The sequence below is a fragment of the Microcaecilia unicolor genome, chromosome 8 (assembly GCF_901765095.1).
Source record: "Microcaecilia unicolor chromosome 8, aMicUni1.1, whole genome shotgun sequence".
Taxonomy (NCBI): domain Eukaryota; kingdom Metazoa; phylum Chordata; class Amphibia; order Gymnophiona; family Siphonopidae; genus Microcaecilia; species Microcaecilia unicolor.
The window spans coordinates 80,263,764-80,288,478 of record NC_044038.1 but is presented as its reverse complement, the minus strand read 5'-3'; the positions used below and the strand labels follow the sequence as shown (position 1 = coordinate 80,288,478).

At 46.1% G+C, this 24,715-nt stretch overlaps 1 long non-coding RNA gene across 1 annotated transcript; it reads right to left on the bottom strand.

Annotated features, from left to right (window-relative positions):
• Positions 1 to 23,565, bottom strand: LOC115476418. The gene is made up of 3 exons (XR_003943176.1): positions 23,395 to 23,565; positions 14,255 to 14,520; positions 1 to 544 (listed from the first exon to the last, which is right to left on the bottom strand). It is a non-coding gene; the product is annotated as an uncharacterized LOC115476418 (long non-coding RNA).
• Positions 23,566 to 24,715: the final 1,150 nt, after the last annotated feature.

Sequence of the window (24,715 nt, the reverse complement as noted above, 5' to 3'; positions counted from 1 at the left end):
TTCATCTAATGAAACCAAATTAGTAATTTTTTTCCATTGACACCAGTAATTGCGACTGCTGTCATTTCTAATTTATGGTAGTATAACACAGACTATCACCAAATATGAGAGTTCAGTAAATTTACATCTTTCCAGTTTGTCAATATAAGTTTCTGAGCAATGGTAAGTAAGATGTCTAATAATCTTTTTTGATAATCAGAAAGGTTCACTGACATGGGGGCTGATTTGAAGATGACTATTCAAACTGGTAAGGGAATATCAATGTGAAAAATAGACTTGATAGTAGTCCATATTAAATTCCAAAGGATTGTAGGAAAGTGCAGTCATATAACATGTGAAGTAAAGTTCTAATCTGTAGTTTACAATGCCAACAGACATTAGAGGATATCAAACCTGCTGCGTGAAGTTTCCAAGGTGTCCAGTTCATCTTATAATAGAGAAAAAACATTGATTGGAGAACACTGGCTGAGGAAAGCGACTTCAAAATAGTATGAGAAAGGTATTTTCGAGCAGTTGTATCTGGACAGTAGCTGGTTTCTGATTCCTAGAAATCAATAATAGAGTTATTTACTTTGCATAGAGGTTTCAGCAGCAATTTGACAAGTTTTTTAGTATGAAAACTTTGTATCTCAGTCATTTGTGCATATTTAACTTAGCTTTAAACAATCAAGATTAATAATTGAGATACAAGGTTTTCAAACTATTTTTTGGTTTAGCTTGACATCTGTTTATATAGTTTCAGGTCCCTCTTGAGGTAGTATAGGTTTTCTAAACAGTTTTTTAGTAGTAATATTACAAATGTCAGCAATTGACCATATACCTTGATTAATCTATTGTTTATAGAAACAAGTGGAATTATTGATAGTAATTTTAGGATTATACCACAAAGATGCTTGTAGTGAGGTAGAGAAAGGGCTTTCTAGAGTGTTATCAAATTCAGTGAGACAAGTGTGTGTGTTGACAAGTAAAGGGTTAGTTTTAATAGTAGTCAAAAGCGTAACAGAGGGCATTAAGTTGGTAAGCATAGGTGAAAGTAGGGATCTTTCCAGTGAGAACCTAAGAGAAATATAATCCGATATATCAGGAACAAGCTATCTAAGATCTTGTTGTATGATAAAGGATTTGTGATAGAGCAAGAAGTCTGGAAAACGTACACCAAAATGTGAAAGGCCCCCAAAGATGATTTTGTATTTGATATACCGCCAAAACTTTCAAGGCGGTTTGCAAATTACAGTTAAAAGAAAACCCAACAAATATGTTTTAAGCATAATAAAAACAAAGAAGAAGGGATGGACTGACAGGGATCTGGGCCCCGGGGCAATAAGGGTTATGCCCCCCCCCCCCCAACCTCCCATCTGACAGATTATTGGCTCTGCATCTGTTGTAATATTTCTAAAACACACTTTAGACAAAAACCTGATGTAGAAATATGCAAAATCATTACATCCTGATAATGGTGCATCAATTGGAATGATCTGCATGTTGTTTTGCTTTCTAATTGCTACTGAGGCTCAACCTTTTTTAATTTGGACACACCTGAAGGACAATGCTCACATATGTGACACACTGCATACATGACCCTCACGGACCTTTGATCTGACACAATATAGCAGCTGTTACAAGTTAAATGTATATATGCTCTGCATCCACAAAAGTTCAACCTCTCCCTAAGAACAGATACAGATCAGAACTAGGAAATTTCCTGATGGAAGTCACCATTAAAAAAAAAAGCATTTTGATTCTCATTTATCTGAGGAGTAGCAACATAAATCTCTCCACTTTCAGACACATTGTGAAATACAAAACCTGAAGAAAAAATCCTAACAACATAAATGTACCAAACTTACCATATGACAACAGCACTAATCCTATAATTCAAACAGCCTACCTATGAATAGGCAGGACTACAACTATTACACTGGGCTCTAAACCACCATTACACCAACTACAGGCAAAACAGAACAAATGGAGTTGCTATCGAGTTCTACACAGAAACTACATACAGAATATCACACCTTAGTCATATCCAAAACACAGACAGACCCTCATCAAATACAAAACAAGAGATCACAAATTACAAATAGAAGTATGAAGACAAAAATTGAACTGGGAACCCCAAGAAGTCAAACTCAGCATGTATTGCAACACTGAAGAAATAAAAACAAATGCATGAACATAATACAAAGCCATTTGCAGTGCACATTTCTCAAAGCTAATATGTTCCAGTTAAGAAATTCAAAATAAAACTTATTTTCTACCTTTGTTGTCTGAACATTTTATTTTCCAATCATGCTGGTCCCAGTTTCTCTTTTCTGTTTTCCTGCCTTCTGCTCTTTTCATCAGTTGTTCATTCATAATTTCTCCCCTCTCCTCCTGTCTTGTTCCATTCTTCACCACACCTGACACACTGAGCTTTCCCTTTTAGTTATTTCTTCCCTTTTGTTCTTTTCTGCCTCTGCCCACTCGATCTTCACCCTCTTTCTTAGGTACATGAGTACATAAGTGTTGCCATACTGGGTCAGACAGAAGGTTCATCAAGCCCAGCATCCTGTTTCCAACAGTGGCCAATCCAGGTTACAAGTACCTGACAAGACCCCAAAACAGTACAATATATTGTATGCTGCTTATCCTAGAAATAAACAGTGGATTTTCCCCAATTCCATCTTAATAATGGCTTATGGACTTTTCTTTTAGGAAGCTAGCCAAGTCTTTTTTAAATCCTGCTAAGCTAACTGTTTATAAAACATTCTCTAGCAATGAATTCCAGAGTTTAATTACACGTTGAATGAAGAAATATTTTCTCCAATTTGTTTTAAATTTACTACTTTCTAATTCATTACATGCCCCCTATTCATAGCATTTTTGTAAAGAGTAAACAAGCAATTCACTTCTACCCGTTCCATTCCACTCATTATTTTATAGACCTCTATCATATCTCCCCTCAGCCGCGTCTTTTCTCTAAGCTGAACAGCCCTAACTGCTTTAGCCTTTCCTCATAGGGAAGTCGTCCCATCCCCTTTATCATTTTTGTCGCCCTTCTCTGTACCTTTTCGAATTCCACTATATCTTTTTTGAGATGCAGTGACCAGAATTGCACACAGTATTCGAGCTGCGGTCGTACCATGGAGTGATACAAAGGCATTATGACGTCATTTTTGTTTTCTATTCCTTTCGTAATAATACCTAACATTCTCTTTGCTTTCTTAGCCACCGCTGCACACTGAGCAGAGTTTCAATGTATCATCAACGATGACACTTGGATCCCTTTCCTGGTTGGTGACTCATAATGTGGAACCTTGCACCACATAACTATAGTTTGGGTTCTTCTTTCCTACATGCATCACTTTGCACTTGCTCACATTAAACGTCATCTGCCATTTGGATGCCCAGTATCTCAGTCTCATAAGGTCCTCTTGTAATTTTTCACAATCCTCTTGCAATTTAATAACTTTGAATAACTTTGTGTCATCAGCAAATTTAATTACCTCACTAGTTATTCCCTTCTCTAGATCATTTATAAATATGTTAAAAAGCAGCGGTCCTAGCACAGACCCCTGGGGAACCCCACTATCTACCCTTTTCCATTGAGAATACTGATCATTTAAACCTACTCTCTGTTTTCTATCTTTTAATTGGTTTTTAATCAACAATAGAACACTACCTCCTATCACATGACTCTCCATGTTTCCTCTGGAGTCTTTCCTGAGGTACTTGTCAATATGCCTTTTGAAAATCCAGATATACAATATCAACCGGCTCACCTTTATCCACATGTTTGTTCACCCCTTCAAAGAAATGTAGTAGATTGGTGAGGCAAGATTTCCCTTCACTAAATCCATGTTGGCTATCAGGCTCATTATCAAAAGAGAAAAACATTCAAAAAGTGACATAAGTCTGCATTTGGACATTTTTCTTACAAAAACATCCAAATCAGTATTTTTGAAGCCTCTTTTTAGACGTTTTTCTCTAAAGTCTGTCAGAAGTGTGTCTAAATCTCAAGGGGGCATGCCAGGGGCGTGTTCAAGGTGGGACTTAGGTGTTCCTAAGGCTTAGACCTTTTTCAGCCATAATGGAACAAAACAAACATGTCCAGGACTACAACTTAGATGTTTTGAGCTAGACCTGTTTTTATAACACATAGCTGCAGTGGGAATTGAACCCACTACCCCAGGATCAACGTCCACAGCACTAACCACTAGGCTACTCCTCTATGCCACATAAAAAGGTGCCCTTACTTACTCCCCCAGTGGTCACTAACCCCCTCCCAGCCCAAACAAATGTGATTAAAAATATTACTTGCCAGCCTCTGATGTTATACTCAGGTCCATTAGAATAGCTTGCAGGTCCCTGGGGTAGTCTAGTAGTGGTGCAGTGCACTGCAGACAGGTGGACCCAGGCTTCTACCTCCCCCTACTTGTTACACTTGTGGAGGAATTCCAAAACCCACCAGAAACCCACTGTACCCACATATTGGTGTTCCCTTCACCTGTAAGGGCTATGGTAGTGGTGTACAGTTGGGGGTAGTGGGTTTGGGGGGGGCTCAGCAGACAAGGGAAGGGAGCAATGGTGAGATGTGCTATTGGATTTAGAAATGAATATCTGTGCTGAAAGCAAGAACGATCATCCACTGACTCCTGCTGTACAAACTTATATCTTACAGACGGTTTGGCATTCACAGGGACCTAGAGTCCCTGCGCAGGAGGTTCCGGCGAGTCAGGCGGGAGAGCCCTGACCTCATCAGGGCAGTGTGACGCCACCTGAGGGCTCGACGTAAGTATTCAAAACAGGACACGTGTACTCATTTGTAAATGTATTTATTGAATAATGCAAATGTACTGTACAATATCAGTTTCCATGTGGCAACTAGTAAGTCATAACACCTCTGTCCCAGATCAAGGCCTCAGGTTGCAGGTGCCCTCCCATGAGTGTGGCTGCAACCTCCAACCAACCTCCTCCGAGATGAATGAGATGACATGCCTCACTTTAGTATCCCCCTTTCTGGGGTGGGTGGATACTGGTTCCTGGTAGTCTTGCCTGAGGTCCTACTTTTAGTGGATGTCATTGCCTCATATTAAAGTCATGTGCTAGAACAAAAACTGGTCAGCCAACCCTACTCACATATCATAATGCAAACATGCTGGGCACCATTGAGTGTGGTCTGCCAACATGTCCTGTGTGTTCTGTGTCAGAGCACCTTCCAGAGTTCCCTGTCATGTCATCTGACGCATCTCAGTCCCCATGAGTATAGGCCACGCCTCACCACACCTTTCCCCATCCCCCGCCTCAGGCCACCCAGCTCCTGCACTATGCAAGCCATGTTGCATGTGCTGATCTCAACCACAATCCTTTTACATATACAGGCATCCAGCAGCAGCAGGAGGAGGAGGTGGCTGAGGAGGCCCAGGAGGAGGAGGAGGTGGCCGAGGAGGCCCAACAGGAGGAGGAGGAGGCAGCCGAGGAGGCCCAACAGGAGGATGAGGAGGAGGAGGAGGAGGCAGCCAAGGAGGCCCAAGAGGAGGAGGAGGAGCAAGTCTTCCTCATCGATGAGGCCATGATGGAGGAGGAGGAGGGGGGTCCTCATAATCGATGAGGGCATTATGGAGGAGCTCTCACCAGCTGCAGCTCCACTGCCCTCATCCCCTGGCCTAGCTCCATCCCCTGGGCCAGCTCTAGCCCCTGGCCCAGCTCCAGCCCTGCGCCTCCTGCAGCACCTGGTAGATGGCCAGAACGAGGTGCTGCAGGAGCTGAGAGCCATATGGCAGGGTAATGAGCAGCTCCACAGGCCACTGAGGGTGCTTCTGGTGCTGCTCATTACCCTGCTACAAAGGGCACTACACTTGGGGCCTGGCCGCTGTAGGGGTATTTCCCTGTGATCTAGCCTATGCTGGTCTGGGCCTATACAAGCCTATGACATCTTGGTATAATAAGATGGCTGCTGCAACATCTCTGTGTCAGCAAGATCCAGCTTCAGCTTGTGGAAAATCACTGACAGGCTTGCTAAAGCCAAGGACAGTCTGTGTTCTAAACACCCCTTCTATCACCCTGAGAACGGAGTAGGGAGGCAGACACGGCTCCAGAAGTTACCATTCTCCAAGGTCACAAAACAAAGAACTCTGCTTGCCCATGTACTGAACTGGAGAAGATCATGATTGGTTCCTACCGTCACCTGACTGAGAGGTACGGAAAAAGCGGGGACAGAAGTAAGTTAGTGAGTCGGAGACCCTTGGAAGAGGGGCAACTGGTAAGAGGACCTGAGAAATCCAGCAAGGCTCGGGGGGAGCCAGAGACTTTGTATGATACCAACTTCGTGACCTGCATCCTGGTGCAAATACCTGTGGCAGAGATATTGGCTCTGATAACCAAAGGAGTGACGGGAACCTACGTGGGCTGATAAAGACCTGCACTACATAAGACACAGACAGCTACAATAGCGTCTGGGGAGATTCTGCTCCGGTCTTATCTGAAGCCGTCATCACGACAGCGTGGTAAGACAACAGTGATATATTTCCTGGTCTGGGGTTAGGCAGTGGTTTTATCTAAGTACGACTGGTTTATGTCAGCTCTTGGTCAGGGACAGCAGCTAATGTGTATTTTGCATAAGATGTGATAAGTTTCATAAGGATTATTAGGTTATCATTTGTACTGTTCTAATCATTACCGTACTTAGTCTCAGGATAATCAGAGTGTAGTTTAGACAATATATTTTCGGTAGTGCTCATATCAGTAAGGGATATTTTTATTGCATAAGCTAGCGCAGAGTATTTCTATTTTCTTATCCATAATAAAGCTAATATATATATATATCTATCATCTGTGTCTTTCTTTTTCACTCTACACACCAAAACACCTGGAGAGGTACCAGAAGCAAGATTCCTGTATCTCACCCTAGACAGAGCTAGTGAGTCTGTTAGGCAGACTTATGCATCAGGGAATCTTGGTATAAGTAATCTGTGGGTACCTGTTGCCCTAGGTATTATTTATCTCACCCTACACCGCCGGTGAAAAACATTGGCGGTTTGGGGTGTGGGGGGATTTGTAGGGTTTGGGGGGGGGATTTGTACGTTTTGGGGGGGGATTTGTGTCTCCATGTTTAAATAAATATATGTGTTTTATACTGCATATAACAGGGTATATGTGTCTGTACGTTGTGCATTACATATTATCAAATGCTGGTGTTGATGTGAGAAGAGGCAGCAATATGCATTGCATGAAATGTGAAGTGTGAAAGAGAAATTTGATGCATATCTGTGATAATTGTGCCCATACACAAGGCCACCTGTTCATTCCAACCTGCATGGCTGTATGTGCGGGGGGGGGGGGGGGGGGGGGGAGGGTGTGTGGCCATTACTCTTGAGGCACACAAATGGCCATCCAGCCTCCCTCCCTCTTACCATAGAGCCCCACAGCACAGAGTGCTGTAAATAATAGATTTGTTGTCTGGCACTAGTGATCTGCCAAGTAGAAACTTGCAGATAACCCTAGGTAGCGCATAGACAAGGTTTGCTCTCTGATCACCAGACACCCTTACCCACAACCACACCACATTGGTGGGGCCACCAAGGAGCTACAAGCAGCTGGGTCATGTTTTCACATTCCAATCCTTCAACAATGGTATATAGTGCTGAGGAGAAAAGGGAAAACAATAGTCACAGTATTTGATGGATATTTATATCAGCACAATTGCAATATAATACAACAGGTACAGAAGGGCAGCCAAATATATATGTGTTTATTTACATTGAGTTTGGTCACCCCTTTTTCAGTAGTAGCTCAAGGGTGTGTTACATTCAGGCATTCTGGATCTGTCTCAGTCCCAAGAGGCTGTTAAGTTTCCTCCTGACAAAATGGACAGTAATGTCATTTGGCCAAGTTCACACAGAGCAGCTGGGATTTGAACCAGCGGCTTACAAGACTGGTGCTGTAACCACTACGCCATGCCAGTCACCAAGCTGTAGGCAGCTGCAGGTAATTTGGATTAGGAACTGTAATCAAACACCCTCACCGTCACCATGACTGAAGGGCTCAGTAGGCAGGTACCTGTGGCCACCGTGCAAATCGTTTGCAGACTAAAAGTTAGAAATGCTTCACTTCCATAACTATGGAGAATTATAGGAGTGTGTTCAATAATGTGGAAAATACATTCATTGCATATATTCTTCCACTCCCCCCCTCCCAGCAATCTTCACAATGGGTGAGCACTTCATAAATGGGGACTGGGGTGCAGCACATAAAGCATGGAACCTACCAGCGAGTCCCACAGGCCCAACATGGATATGGACCAGCAACTCCAACGGCAACACCACACACTACAGCCCTGAAGCACCACCAATAAGTGCCCTCAACATCCTCCACTGCACAGCATCCACCGGCAAACCTGGCGAAAATATAAGTAACAGTTGAATGCAAAGCACATCCAGAGAATGGGGAGCCCTTGAACAAGTGGCTGAGAACTATGAGCTTACCTTGAACGTATGTGGCAAGATTCTAAGCAAGCACCCACCTGCAAAGGAAATGTCACTGATGTGGAAATGGAGTTCAAGGGATGTGGAACACTGCAAACAGAGGTGGCGAGGCTAACCCCCCAGCAGATGACACGAAAAATAAAAACCCTACAAACCAACAGGTGTTGAAACGCATACACCCCTCCCCCTAATGTAAAGAACAATCGGTAAAGTGCAAGCAAACAGCCTGTTTAAAAGGCCAGCACTAAAAGGAATGCAGGTGATGCCCATACGGCTCCGCCTATAATCAGAATCGCGCCTACAACACAGAGCAGCTGGGGACGCTCATAGTACTCCGCCCATAATCGAAATCGTGCGCACCAAATCACTGGAGGAGATGGGTAAGTGTAGGGATTTTGTCCATAATCAAACAACGCCTATCTCAAGGCCGCCCATCCCCCTTTCAACATGGGCATCTCTGGCGAGTATTTAGGCATTTTTCTCTGGATTTTCGAATCGCATTGCTACAATGACACCGAGGCTGCCTCCGACCCGCAAGGGCAATTTTAGCGATGCCGAAATCGAGCTCCTTGTGCAGGAGATAGACAGGAGACACGTTCATCTGTTCGCTCCCTCAGGCCAGAGACTCGCTTCTACTACCAAGCAGCGGGAATGGCAGGTGGTCCGGGACCACCTGAATGTAGTCTTCCACTGTGGCAGAGAGGTGGAAGACTGCAAACATAAGTGGCGCAGGCTGAGGCGGGATGTGAGAAGGAAGGCTGGTGGGAACCCCCCCAGCATATGACACCGCTAACCTGATGCCCCTGGAGCGGATTGTTCACCGCCTGTTACCCCAGGAGGGCATTCATGGCGTCCCTGGGACCCTTGACACATCAGCACAGCCTGAGGGCACAGGTAGGTTGACCCTTAAGAAGCTGGGGTATCTGTTGTGCTGCTGCACTACACTCTGTTTTACACAATTGGGGGACAGGAGGAGGGAGGTGGGGGGAGTAGTGTCAGCAATGTGTGTATCTGACTGTCTTCAAACTTAGCCTCAAAGGCCACCTTTATGATGCTGCTTTGAACTCCCAACCACTACTCACTTGCTCAGGACCCTTATTCACTATCCCCACCTTAGTAATTCCCTTCCCTCTTAGTTGCCCTGTCTGTCTGTCTGTCTGACTTAATTAGAATGTAAGCTCTATTGTGCAGGGACTGTCTCTTCATGTTCACATGTACAGCGCTGCATATGCCTAGTAGCGCTATAGAAAGGATTAGTAGTAGTGTGTAGGTTGGCACTGTCTCACAGCTTTGGGGCCCTTCCCCACTCCTTCCTCTTTTTCCCATTTCCAAACTCAGCATATATCCTTCCCACACCTCTGTGCTGTAGCCAGCAACGTGGTTCATACACCAGTTGTAGCCAGTCTAGGAACTCAGTAGTAAAAGAAGACATGCACATATGTCTTTCAGTTACAAAGAAACTCAACAAAAACAAAAAGGATGTGGAGGGAGATCTTCAGAATTGGTGATTGCTGTCCTTCTCTTGGGTCTTCCTCCAGCACCTCTGCCTTTCACATCAGTCTCTCCTGTCCTGGTCTCCAGCTCTGTCCCATGTACAATCACATCTGTGGCTTGCCTGCCAATCCTATTCCTCACCATCTCTTTGCTGGGTCTTCAAGTGTGGGGCCATGTATACAAATGCTGAAAAACAAAAGTGGGCTCTTTTCACCAACACACTTCTTCCCCCTTTTGCTATGCAGGTGATGACAGCCACTCAGATGAGGCTGGCCCTAGTGGGCTCCAGGCCCAGCAAAGCACTGCAGCAGCAGCAGCAGCAGCAGCAGAAGAGGTGCTACCTCCACCACCTGCTGCAGCAGCAGAGCGAATACCTCCAGCTGCACCACCTGCAGCCTTTGCTGATAATGAAGAGGATGGAGAAAGGGGGTCACCTCCTCGCCAGAGGCTATCCAGCCACAGGAGGCAACTGATGCATGTGATGACTCAGCGAATACCTCCAGCTGCATGAACATCGGCGGCAGAAGCTACAGCTGCAGCGGGAGGCGGTCCAGGTGCACCAGGAGGCGGTCCAGGTGCAGCGGGAGGCGCTCCAGGTGCAGCGAGAGGCGGTAGAGGCCCAACATGCTATGCTCCAGCAACTCCAACGGCTGGAGCATAGCATCGAGGGCCTGCGCCGTGACCTGACACCACCTACTCCAGCCGTGCTGCAGCACCAGGAACTGGCCTCAACGTCCTCCAGTGGCCAGCAACCAGCGGCTAAGAGGAGGACCTTGAGGTCGTCCGCTTCCCCAGCCACTGCTGCACCACCCACCAGACCAGCTCCCATTCTGGGTCCTGTGGCCAGGTTGGAGGGCAGCACTGCAAAGTGGCCTGACTTTGAAAGGGCAGCTGAGGAAGCAGGCTGCCGTCTGCCTACTCAGGACAGTGAGCTCCTCATCAGAGCACTCTGAACAGACTTCCCCTGCAGCACTGGCTGCAAACGAACACGGTGGGAGGGGTAGGAGGGGACGAGGCAAGGGAAAGGGAAGAGCCCAGGGGAGAGGGCGTGGAAAGTGATGGGACATGGGGGGGAGAGGGAGGTGATGGTGTGGGGGGAGGGGGGAGAGGGGGGAAGATGGTGGTGGAGGGGGTGATGGTGTGGACATATGTGATTGCTATGAATAAATTTCAACTTACTCTCACAGAAAACTTGTCTCTATGAGTCGTTGCCTTGCTCTGACCCCCAGCTGGTGTGCGGTCTGCTCTGCTCTGTGGGCGGGAGATGGAGGGGGCTCCTCATCCTCTTCCTCTGGGGTCTGCTGCTCTGGTGGCTGTGGCTCCTCTGGGAGGGGCTGTCCTCTGCGCAGGGCCAAATTATGGAGCATGCAGCAGGCCACGAAGATCTTGGCCACCTTTTGGGGGCTGTAGAGGAGCTCCCCTCCAGAACGGTCCAGGCACCGGAACCTGTTCTTCAGTAGCCCAAAGGCCCGCTCTATGATGACACGGGTGGTCCGATGCCTGCTGTTGTAGGTATCCTTCGACCCTGGTTGTGGATGCACCAGGGGGGTCATGAGCCAGCTCCGCTGCGGGTAGCCTCTGTCACCTTTGAGGAGAAGCAGAATGAGAAAGATGAGTGTGTATTGTTTGGAGGTGTGTGTGTGGGTTGTGGAGGAGGTCTAGGTTGGGCAGATCCATGCTGCACTTACCTAGGAGCCATCCGCCAGTGATCTCCCCTCGCTCAAACCTGTGGAAGACGCCCGAGTGCTGTAGGATGTAGGCATCGTGGGTGGTACCCGAGTACCTGGCACACACGTCTAATATCTCCCTCTTGGCATCACACACAACTTGCATGTTCATTGAATGAAATGCCTTCCTGTTTCTGTGGGTGTCTTCGTGTGCCGGGGGGGGGGGGGGTCTGAGTGCGACGTGTGTGCAGTCAATCACACCTATGACCGAGGGGAATCTAGCTACAGTGTAGAAGGCAGCCATGTTGTTGTGCAGGGCCTGGGGGGTGGTGGGGAAGGTGATGTAGTCAGAGGTGTGGGTAAGGAAGGCATCAAGGAAGTGGGTGAGGCAGTTGGAAATGGAAGCCTGGGTGAGCCCCATGTTGACAGCAAGCACAGACTGGAAACTCCCAGTGGCCAGAACAGAGAGAGCGACAGTGACTTTTAGGTGCACAGGGATGGGGTTGTTCCTATGGGTCGTGGGCTGCAGGAGGGGTTGGAGCTGGTCACACAGGTGCTGAATGGCTGCCTTATCAAACTGGTATCTAGTGATACACTGGAGGTCAGTGAGGTCAAGGAAAGTGGTGCGGGCCCTGAACACCCTGGGGTGTGAGTACCTCCTACGGGGGGGCACCTCTTCCTCCACCATGTGAATCGCCAGTGCATTTAGTGCGTCCATTGCCTATAAGCTCACTCCCACCACCACAACCACACTGCACTTGCAAGCACTCTCCGGCCACACCCTCTAGCCACTCACTCGCCAAACACACGCTGCAGCAGTACACAGGACAAACAGAGACAAACAGAGACTCCAAACAGGTAAGGGAATGACATATGCACGTGGGAACAGTGAATGGAGAGGGATAGAGGGAGGGGAAGGAGTTTGGGGGCTAGAAGGGGTAGGGAAGGATGAAAGGGTAAAACACAAAAGAGGCAGGTGAGGGTGAAGAGGTTCGGACTAGGGCACACAGGCAAAGGTAACAGGTACTCCACACACTCCGCTTTCTCTCCAAACAACAATTCAGCTTTCTCTCTCAACCAATATCTCGCCACTCTCCAACTGCACAAAATCGCTACTGGGTCTATAGACAATTTCCCCCTTCCACTGGTCGCTTTTATATGAGGTCTACCGAGGAGCGCCCATGTTCTGGCATATACGAAACCATTTCACAAGCCGTAATACGGTATGGACGCCCACCGTGTAACAACGCCCATAACACGCCCATGACATGCCAACGACATGCTCCTTATGTCGCCGGCCGTAGATGGGCGTTTTTGCGTTAGGCGCGTCCTTACGGCCCCCTTTCGATTATTGGCTTTGGGCGTCTTTCGTCCATGGGAAGGTCTATGTGCCGTTTGTGTCGCTTTTTGTGCGCTTCTAGCGTTTGAAAATAAGCTGGATAATATTCTAAAATGCCTCTTGTTCACTTGACTTGCTCAAAGTCACAAGGAACTGCAGTGGGAATTGAACCCATATTGCCAGGCTCAAAGCCCGCTGCATTAACCATTAAGCCACTCCTCCTCTATTTTGGATGTTTTGCATTTGGACATTTTTTGTTTCAAAATGTACCAAAAAATAAAACGTCCAAATCAGAAAACATTTTTCCAGACAGTATTTTCAAAAGGGAAAGATAGACTTTTTTTGTTGTTGAAAATGACCTACTTTCCTGTTCTGAATTTGGACGTTTTTTGTAAAACGTCCAAATTCAGACTTAGACGTCATATCAAAAATGCCCCTCCATGTGTTTTTGCCTCCAACTCAATCTTTTTTTTCAGTCCCTCTTTGCCTTTCTTATCAGCGCTTTGCATTTGACTTGCCATTCCTTATGCTGTTTCTTATATTTTGAGTTGGTTCCTTTTTCCATTTTCTGACGGAATTTCTTTTAGCTCTAATAGCTTCCTTCACCTCACTTTTTAACCATGCTCGCTGTTGTTTGATCTTCCTTCCTCCTTTTTTATATACATGGAATATATTTGGCCTGGGCTTCCAGGATGGTATTTTTGAAAAGCAACCACACCGGATGTAAGTTTTTGAGCTTCACAGTTGCTCCTCTAAGTTTTTTTTCACAATTCTTCTCATTTTATCATAGTCTCCTTTTTGAAAGTTAAATGCTAACATATTGGATTTCCTCCAGAAAGAATATAATTTCCTGGTTTTGTCTGTGAGATGACTCAAAAGCCATACCTTTCAAATTAGAGACAGAGGAAGAACCTCATTCAGAACTCTTTGAGGTTCTAGATTATGACTCTCCTAGAGAGGCAATCACTGTTCTACTTCATACAATTATGAAAAACATTCTAATCAAAAACTGGGAGACTCCATTGACACTTCAAGTTGCCCCAAAGAAAATTGATACAATGTATAGAATGCATGAATGCACTGGATTTGAGAAAACTCAGTTACCTCACCATTCCCTAGTTTTAGAATCTGCTTTAAAACTCACTCCCAGTGCAAGATCTCATGCTTCTGCTCCTCCAGGCAGAGAAGCTAGAACATTAGACCCTTTTGGCAGAAAAACTTTTCAAGTTTCAACGCTAACCAATCGCATATTAGATTATCAACTTTATTCCACATTTTACTTAAAATCTCACCTTTGCAGAATTCCTTCCACCTGAGAAGGCTGATGAATTCCATAAGCTTTACTGGAAACTTCTGGACTGTCATAAATATCTGGCAAGGCTAGCTTTTGATGCCTTTGATGTTTCTTCATGCCTTTCTGCCTTAGGAGTAGCAATGCCGCGTCTTTCCTGGCTCAGGGTCTTCGACCTCAAATTTGCTGTCTGTCCAGGAGCATCTAGCAGATGTCTCTTGTCTTGGAGAACATTTGTTTGGTGATAAAGTCAAGGATGTGGACGACCTAATATACAGATACTATAAAAATTCTAACTAAGCCACAAACGTTTGCTACCTCTTCTTCTTCTAGAAAGCTTGTAGGAGGTTTTCGATGCTCAAATTACTACTATACGTCAAAGCATCTTACTCCTCCTTCACCTCAAAGGACTATGTCCAAATGCTCACATCCAAGGCAGCAACAAGTTCAAAAATCCCACTCAATCTAACCAACAGTCCAGTTTTTCACTATTATACAGCATTGCTACCGTACAGTTATGCGAGCCCAGTGACCTAACTAGGAGGGAGCCTAATTCTCTTCCAAAAGAGATGGCCTCTCCTAACCTCCGACCATTGGGTGCTATGCACCATACAGCACGGTTATGCTCTGCATTGGGGAAAAAAAGCATCCTGTCCATCCAACAAGAGAGTCTCATTTCAATTTCCTCCAAATGGCACTAGTTCGAGAGGAGCTCTCAGCTCTCCTCTGACAGAATGCAGTACAATGAGTTCTTCTGATAAAAAGGGGTCGAGGGTTCTATTCCAGATATTTCCTCATACTTAAAACAAATGGGAGGGAGTATGACCAATTCTCTGAGGACAAGCAGGCCAGACAATTCTCACATGTGGGTGACAGCATCCATGTCGCAAAGTGCAGAACGCTTTTATAACCTATCTTTAAGAGCATGCAACATTGTTCCCGCTACGCATACACAAGTGCCTTCCCACCCACCGCGAGAACATGGAACCATCAGACTCTCTTCATCCATAGTGAGGAGAAAAAATACTGCTCATGGCTCCTCACAGCGTTTCATGTCTCAATTCTTTTTGAGCTTTTTTGTGCCTTCCCTATGGGTCTTTTTCTTTGCCTGATTTTGCGTTTTTTCCATTTTTTGGATTATTTCTTCCTACTCTTTAACAGTTTTAGTTAATTTTCCCCTCTCATCTTTGGTCAGGGTTTTTTCCCTTCTTTTTTCTAAGTGATTTGCCCCTTTTTCTATCACCATTGGGTTGTTTGATTTGGCCACGGTTGTTTTTCCTTCCATGTGATGTCATCAAAGGTTCTCAGTGGCTTCAAGTGCTGTGCTCGATGCAATCAGGCCATATCTGGAACTGATACCCACTCCTGGTGTCTCCAGTGTTTGGGGCCAGACCACAACTCTACTAGCTATATTCTTTGCCTGCATATGCAGAAAAGAACATGGTTATCCAGAGAAGCTCAAAGAGAGAAAAATTTTGGAGTCAGGTGTGAATTGTCAATGTCCTTGTCAGCATTGACATTGGCGTCGGTGCTTGAACCAACATTGGGTACATCAGTTCCCATGACTGCTACAACAATGTCCGGCACTGGAAGTGGATGTGCATCAAGCAGGTCTCCACCTGCCTCGGAGCCATCTGCTGTGCAGAGCTCCCAGGACCAGTCAGCATTGGACCCAACACCGAGGAAGGCATGAGGATTCAATGTCGTCCTTGTCTTCATCAAGGGGTGTTGATGCTCGGCATCAGGCAAAGGACAAGAAGCACAAGCATCGAGCCCCTCAATGCATGGTGCCGGGAGCACCGGGGCACTGAGGGATCCAGTACCCGAGAAGCGTTGGCACCAGAAGGAATGCACCCCCTCCATCAAGGAGGTTCTGATGCGGGGGTCTCCATGCAGCCAGGACCAGGTACCTGAGTCAACACAGGCAGTTCTGCAGGCTATCTCTGAATCAACACCCTAGCTTTTCTCAATGTCAGCCCTCGATGAGTGCATCCGGGCCATGCTCCAGGAGCACTTGGCATGGATACTACAGCAGAGTGCATTGGCATCAGGGGTGCTTGCACCAGCTATGACTCTACCTGCTACCTCGCAGGGCCATCAGCCTGTGGTGAGGTCACCAATGCCCATGCTGTGTGCAGCACCGGCATTGACAGCTACCCATGTGGGTACCCCTCGACATCAATGGAGGAAGCTCCACTGGAGTTGAGGGTGAAGCCTACATCTGTACGCTGCTCTAGGCATGAACCAAGTTTCTCCTACACAAGAGAGGCTCGGTCTCAGCCCTCCCATGAGGAGTTCTTCACTGACACCGATACAGAGCTCTCATGGGTATCTGATGAAGATCCTAGGTACTTCTCAGAGGAGTCCTATGGTAACCCACCTAACCCCTCCCCACCAAAGGAGAGATGAAGGTCTCCACCTGAGAGCCTTTCCTTCCCAGCATTTGGAGACGGAGGACGAACCCAGGGCTGAGATGTTTGAGATCCTGGACTTCGACTCTCCTCCTAGAAAGGCTGTGACTGACCCTCTTCACAAGAACTTGCCCTGTTGGTTCCTGTCCTCCCCACCAGAATTGATACCATGTATCAGATCTAGAGTTTCCTTGGGTTTGATAAGCCACAGTCACTTCATCATTCTGTGATAGTGGAAAACATGCTCAAACAAGCCAGAAGTTCCAGAGACATTGCTTCAGCATCTCCAGGCAGAAAAGCTCAAACTCTAGACTCCTTTAGGTGGAAGATGTATCAGGCCTCAATGCTCATTTCCCATATACAGTCAAACCAGCTCTAGAGAAGCCTCTACAAGTGGAATTTGGTGCGCAGTATGACTGATTTGGCAGATTAGATTCTCTCCCATCAGAGCAGGCTGAATCTCTTCGCCAGCTGGCCAAGCAGCAGAAGGCGTGTCGTAAGTTTCTGGCCAGGGGTGCTTATGATACTTTTGAAATGACATCCAGGATTTCTGCCTAGAGTATAGCGATGTGCACACTCACATGGATGCAGTGGCAGTCCAGCAGAGGTTAGCAGATGCCACACGCTGGGGGGGATAATATTTTTGGATGAGGTTGCATTGATACACTCTTCTGCACCCTCCTCATCCAGGAGGTTTTTGGACAAGTCAAAGTGAGGTCCTTACTACTCACTCCTTCTCACCCTCCTCAGCAATCTCAGCCCCAGTGTGCTTGTTCTTGTCAACATGTGCATCTAAGGCCCAGCCAGTTCCCCATTCAAAACAATTCCCCATTCACTCCAGCAGAGCATAGCCTCCATAACAATAACCATTCTGGAAGAGCTACCGCTGGGCAGAGGCTGAGTTTTTACCATGAAAGGTGGCACCTTGAAACTTGAGAGCAAAGTAGATTCAGCTCTCAGCACAAGGAGGTACTTACAGAGGAACTCTGCCCTTCTAAAGGCCCATGTGGTCAAGCCCGTTCCACCAGGGGAAGAAGGGAAGAGATTCTATTCCAGGTACTTTCTTGTCCCAAAGAAGACAAGGAGGATGCATCCCATTCTAGACCTAAGGGCCCTGAACAAATTCCTAGTCAAAGAAAAGTTCCAGATGGTTTCTCTGGGCACTCTTCTCCCAATGATTCAGGAAAAGATTGGCTATGCTCTCTGGGGTTAAAGGATGCCTATATTCACATCCCAATACCTCCAGGCCACAGGAAGTATCTCAGATTTCAGGTGGGAACACGTCACTTTCAGTATTTCTTGTTGTCATCTGGCCTCCTGTCAGCTCCCAGGGTTCTCACCAAATATCTAGCGGTAGTTGCAGCGTTGCTATACAGACTAGGAGTCCAGGTGTTTCCCTACATGAATGACTGGCTGGTGAACAGCACGTTGAAAGACGATGCTCAGGAGTCCATGTGGAGAACTATTTGTGTGCTAGAGCTACTAAGGTTAATTTTAAACTACCCCAAGTCCCATCTGCTCCTGGTTCCATAATTGGAGCCCTTCCAGAAATGCAGCAGGCACATGCCTTTCTCCCTGTGCAAAGGGTGGATACTCTAGCCACATTCACCACTCAGGTTCAAGTCAAATAGCAGGTCACAGCTCAGCAGATGTTGAGAATACTAGGTCACATGGCCTCCACTGTGCATGTCACTCCTTTGACACATCTTCACATGAGAACTGCCCGGTGCTGTTAAGCCACTGGGAACCTAGCAGATGTCATCTGGGAAACACTGGAGTTGGTTCAGATCATCCTCTGGTGGACAATTCAATCCAATTTGACCTTGGGACATACATTCCAAATTCCTCAGCCCCAGAAAGTTCTGACAATGGATGCATCCCACCTGGGGTGGGAAGCTCACTTGTATGGGCTTCACACACAAGGTGCTTGGTCAGCTCAGGAGACAGATCTTCACAACTATCTTCTGGAGCTACGGGTGATCTGGAACACTCTAAAGTTTTTCAGAGATCGGCTTTTCAAACAAATTGCACTAATTCAAAACAGACGATCAGGCTTCAATGTATTAAACCAACAAGCAGGGGGGTACCGGATCATACCCTCTGTGTCAGGAGGCCCTCTGGATGTGTGTCACAGCTGTGGCTGTGCCCCACGTCCAGATTTATTTTGTTATCAGTAATCTGGCTCTGTGACATCTCCAGACTGTCTTTTACCTGCATGGTGGCTTCTGCTGTTGGTGTTCCTGCAGCCAAGCCTCGCTCTGGTGTCCCTGCAACCAAGCCTCGCTTTGTTGTTCCTGCAGCCAAGCCTCATTCCTAGTTGTGACATCATCAGCTAACTCCTTTATAAAGGACCTTGGAACTTTCATGCATTGCCTTTGCAACAGCCCTTTTTACCCTTTACATGCTGCAATGTTGTTGTTTAAATCTGAGTGAACTGCTCTTCTTGTTAACTGTGCCTCCGGGCACAGTCCTAAGCTGTTTGTGTGTGTGTGGTTCTTGTTTGAACCTATGTGAATCACTCTTTTGTTAGTTATGCTTCTTAGCACAGCCCTGAGCTGTTTCTGTGTGTGTGGTTCTTGTTTCAACCTTTGTGAATTCTTTTCTGTTTGCTGTGCTTCCTGGCACAGCCCTGAGCTGTTTCTGTGTGTGTGGTTCTTGTTCAAACCTGTGTGAATTACTCTTCTGTTTGCTCTTCCATTTGGCTGTGTGGCATAGCCCTGAGAGGCCTCTTTGTGTGGTTTCCCTTTACCCTTTGCTTGTTGTTTCTGATATTTGAATATGAGTGAGTTGTTCTTCCGTTTGGCTGTGTGGCTCAGCCCTGAGCTGCCTCTTTGTTTAGTTTCCCTTTACCCTTTGCTTGTTGTATATGATGTTTAAATCTGAGTGAGAGGCTCTTCCATTTAGCTGTAGCTACTAGTAGAGCCCTGAACTTCCTTTCTTTGTTGCATGAGTGGGCTGCTCTACTGCTTAGCTGTAGCTACTAGCACAGCCCTGATCTTCCTCTCTGTTTGTTTTTTGTTTGAGCTTGAGTGGGTGGTTCTTCTGTTTAGCTGTGGCTACTAGCACAGCCCTGAGCTGTCTCTCTGTGTGGGATGAATAGGCTGCTCTTCTGTGTAGCTGTGGCTACTAGCACAACCCTGAACTGTCTCTCTGTGCGGCACAAGTGGGTGGCTCTTCCATTTAGCTGTGGCTACCAGCACAGCCCAGAGCTACCTCTCTGTTTGGTTTTTGTGTCCTCTCTGTGTGGTTGCTGTTTGTTTCTGTTTGTGCTGCTCTTCCGTATAGCTGTGGTTCCTAGCAGGGGCGTAGCCAGACTTTGGCGGGAGGAGGGTCCAGAGCCCGAGGTGAGGGGGCACATTTAGCCCCCCCCCTGCCACTGCTGACCCCCCTGCCTCCGCCAACTTTGACGACCCCTGCCGACAACCCTCTCGACCCCCGCTCCCGCAGCCAACCCTCCCCCACCGTGGGCTACCTTTGCTGGCGGAGGGTTGTGAGGGTCATCGGCAGGGGGGTCCAGGGCCAAATCTATGGGGGCCAGGCCCCCCTGGCCCCATGTAGCTAAGCTACGCCACTGGTTCCTAGCACAGCCCTGTGCTGCCTCTCTGTGTGGATTCCCTTTAGCCCTTTACTTGCTGTATCTGCTATTTGAACTTGTGTGAGCTATTTCTTTGTGTGGGGTTGTCTTTTACCCTTCAATTCTGTTTGTACCTGTGTATATGGTCTTTTGACCTTTTGTTTGTGGCTGTGTTTTGCACAGCGTGTGTGCGCTGCTTGGTTAGTATTTTTAGGGGATTTCATTCTGTTTCTTTCCCCTTTCTTTCTGTTTGTTTGCGTTTCAGTTCGGCCTTGCGGCCTGTGCGCTTGGACTCTGTTATGTGTGGGTTCCAGTTCAGCCTTGCGGCCCGTATAAGTGTTCTTCCTTTTGTTCCTGGTTCCTGCTGTAGTCAAGCTCCATTCCTGGTTCCTACTACAGCCAGGCTCTGTTTCTACTTTGTCTTTAGGTCACACTGCTTGCTTGCCGTGTCGTGTGCCTTGTCTTGTGTTGCTCTTTTTCATGTCTGTATCCAGTTCTTGGTCTGCCTTGTCTTGTCTAGATTCAGGGTCTGGCTCACTTCTGCTTTGTGCCATCCCAGAGGACTTCTCTGCTGCAGCCCTGGCTGCAGTCCAAGAGCTCACCATCCCTGAATCCGTGACAATGTGGAAATGGGCTATCCAGAACAGGATATTTCTCAGAGCCACATACGTAGCAGGCAAATCCAACAGCCTTGCCGACAGACTGAGCAGGGTCATGCAACTGCATGAGTGGTTTGTCAGCATAGGTGTAGCCTCTGAGATTTTCTGAGTGTGGGACACTTGGTGGATCTCTTTGCCACTCTGTACAATCACAAAGACCCTCAGTACTGTTCCAGGCTCAAGGCACACAACAGACTAGCATCAAAAGCCTTCCTCCTCCATTGGAGGACAAGTCTTTTCTATGTGTATCCTCTCACCCCTCTCGTGAGGAAGATTTTGCTGAAACCCAGGCAAGACTGGGGAACCATGATCCTTAAAATCCCATATTGTCCCAGACAGATTTGGTTCCCTCTTCTTCTGGAGTTATCCTCTGAAGAATCTTGAAGACTGGAGTGTTTTCCGATCCTCATAACACAGAACAAGGAATCTTATCTATATCCTAACCTCCAGCCCCTGGTTCTCACAGCCTGGATGCTGAAAGCTTAGAATTTGCTTCCTTGCATCTTCCTCAGGGTGTTTCCAGGGTTTTTCTGGCTTCTAGGAAATATTGCTCCAAAAGGTGTTATTCTTTCTAATGGAGAAGGTTTGCTGTCTGGTGTGAGGGCAAGGGCCCTAGATCCTCTTTATTGCCCTACACAGGCCCTGCTTGAATACCTTCTGCACCTCTCTGAGTTGGGTCTAAAGACCAACTCTGTAAGGGTTCACCTCTGTGCAATTAGTGTTTACCATAACCGTGGGGAAGGTAAGCCCATCTCTTGATAGCCTCTAGTTGTTTGCTTCATGAAAGGTTTGCTCTTGACAAAACCCCCTGTCAAACCTCTGCCTGTGACATGGGACCTCAACGCCATTTTCACCAAGCTGATGAAAGCTCCTTTTGAGCCAATTGATTCCTGTCATCTGAAGTATTTGACCTGGAAAGTCATTTTTTTGGTGGCTATTAGTTCAGCTCGCAAGGTCAGTGAGCTTCAGGCCTCAGTAGCGGATCCACCTTAGATGAAATTTCATCATAATAGAGTAGTTCTGTGCACACACCCTGCCAAAGGTTGTGTTGGAGTTCCATCTGAATCAGTCTATTGTCTTTCCAACATTTTTTCTGAAATGGCAAATGTGCACTGAACACCTTGGACTGCAAGCAAGCATTGGCCTTTTACCTGGAGCAGACTAGGCTCTACAGACAGTCCACTCATGTTTTCTTTTCTTTTGATCCTAACAGGATGGGGGGTCGCAATTGGGAAACATACAGTCTCTAATTGGCTGGCAGAATGCATTTCTTTCACATGCCCAGGCTGGGCTGACGAGAATCATGTCAAAGCTCAAAATATCAGAGCCATGACAGCGACGGTAGCCCACTTGAGGTCAACCTCTGTAGAAGAAATTCACAAGGCTGCAAGGTGGTCTTCAGTCCACACATTTACATTTCACTATTGCTTTGAGTAAGATACCCTATGCGATAGTCAGTTTGGACAAAACAGTTCTGCAGATTTTGTTTGGGGTCTAGAATTCAACTCTTCCTTCCTAGGCCCATTTTGTTCTGTTCCAGGCTGCACTCTCACATAGTTTGCATATAAATTTGGGTTAATTAATATTTTGAACTCGCAATTGCAAGTTCCAACTGTCCTACTGTTGTTTTCAGTGAGCCTGGTAGCTAGGGATTCCCACATGTGAGAATTGTCTGGCCTGCTTGTCCTTGAAAGCGGGAGAACTCCTGAGGCAGGACCTGCCATGCTATCCTTAAGAGTAATATGTAATGATGTGAGATATCCCAGTTTTTAAATCTGCTGTGAAATGTAGTATTGTGGTATGATATTTAGCTCCTGATGCCACTGCAAAGCGAAACACAGCACTATGTCGAGTGGTAAACTGAATATTAGAGCTATTAATTGAACACTATGAATGGACTCTCCAATGGGAAATTATTTCAGCAATTCATTAAATTGTCATTGAGAAATTTTACATGGTGGCTCTCATTTGATTTAACGATGGATTGAACATAAGATGACATACAAAGATTTCCCCTGGCTAATTACACTTTTTTGGGCAAAGGATTTGAGGATGAACTTGAGATCTGTTAAGGGAATATTGTCGAAGAGCTTCCTGTATAATTCTTTCATAAGTGCTATTTTGATAACATTAATAATATGTAAATTTAAGTGTGAACAATATTCTGTGCTTTATTAATAGCCCAGAAAATGATTGTGATACTCTATAATATAAGGTGTTTTCTAATGTGAAGAAGTTATTTATTGTTATTAAAAAATGTGAAGTGGTTTTGATTTTGGATAGAATAAAGCTTTGATAAAAAGTATCATTTTACCATGAAATATATTCTCAAATATTTATGGATGTGTATTCAACGATGTCCCAGAATCTCACCCAAAGTCTTCTATTTCAGGGTTTCCTGTCCATTTGTCATTTTTCTCTCCTTTTTCTTTTTCAGCCCCCTCTGTATCACAAGGTCCTCACCACGGATGCCTTCATGGTACATTAGGGTACTCACCTCGATGGTCTCAATACACAGTGTTCTTGGTCCGCACAGGAGAAACGGCACCATATCAATCTCCTGGAACGCCCTCAAAACCTTCCAAGACTGCATCCTCAATCAGGTAATACTCACTCAGAACCAGGTTGCAATGTATTACCTGAACAAGCAGGGAGGAACGTGTTCATAGCACCTGTATCAACAAGCAAACATCTCTATATCAGCTGTTTTCCTAGTCAGCAAACAGAATGCTGTAGCAGACAAATTGAGTACAGTTCTGCAACCTCACGAATGGTCTCTCAGCATCTCTGTAGTTTGTCAAATATCCCAGCAGTGGGGGACCCCAGCAATAGACTTGTTCACTTCTCCTCAGAACAACAAGCTTCCCCATTTTTGTTCCATGATATACTGTACGTTCCCAAGTATACATCCCCAGATGCCTTCTTGCTCCACTGGGGAACAGACCTTCTATACACCTTTCCCCCACTACCTCTTATAGGGAAAACTCTTTTCAAACTGCTTCGAGACTGAGAGACCATGATTCTAATTGCTCCTACTGGCCTCTTCAGATCTGGTTCCCTCTCCTCCTAGAGTTATCATCCAGAGAACCATTGAGGTTTGACCCTTTTCCAACCCTAACAACACATTACAAGAGATCCATCCTCCATCCAGACCCTTGCTCTCTAGCCCTGATAGCTTGATTCCTGACTACACAGACTTAGGTTCCTTAAACCTTCCTGAAGGAGTCTGTAGGATACCTTCTATACAAACATTTTACCGTTTCAAGCTGAAGAGATTTTCCCTCTGGTGTGCAGCCAGAGCTCTCAACCCTGCCAGGCGCTCTCTGACTACCCTTATGGAGTACCTCCTCCAACTTTCGGATTCTGGCCTCAAAACTAACTCAGTCAGAGTACATTTGAGTGCCATTAGTGCATTTCACTTCAAAGTTGATAATAAACCAGTTTTTATTCATCCCTTTATAGAAAGATTCATAAAAGGTTTATTTCATAGAAACCTCCTATCAAGCCACCACTTGAGGTTTGGGATCTCAATGTTATTCTCACAGCTCTCATGCAACCTCCCTTTGCACCACTTCATTCCTGTTCTCTGAAGTTCCTCACATATAAGGTAGTATTCTTGAATATCCCAACAACAGGTAAATAAGTACATTGAATTTCACCCACAGAGTAAATCTGAACAAGTTGTTAGGTCTTATACTAAAACTAACTGCTTCCTATATCCCACAGAACAGGTATGGGGAAACAAAATAGGGTTGGAACTTTGATAGACCATTTTTCATATCCTTTATCCACAAGTACAACAGCAAGTATGGCAAAGA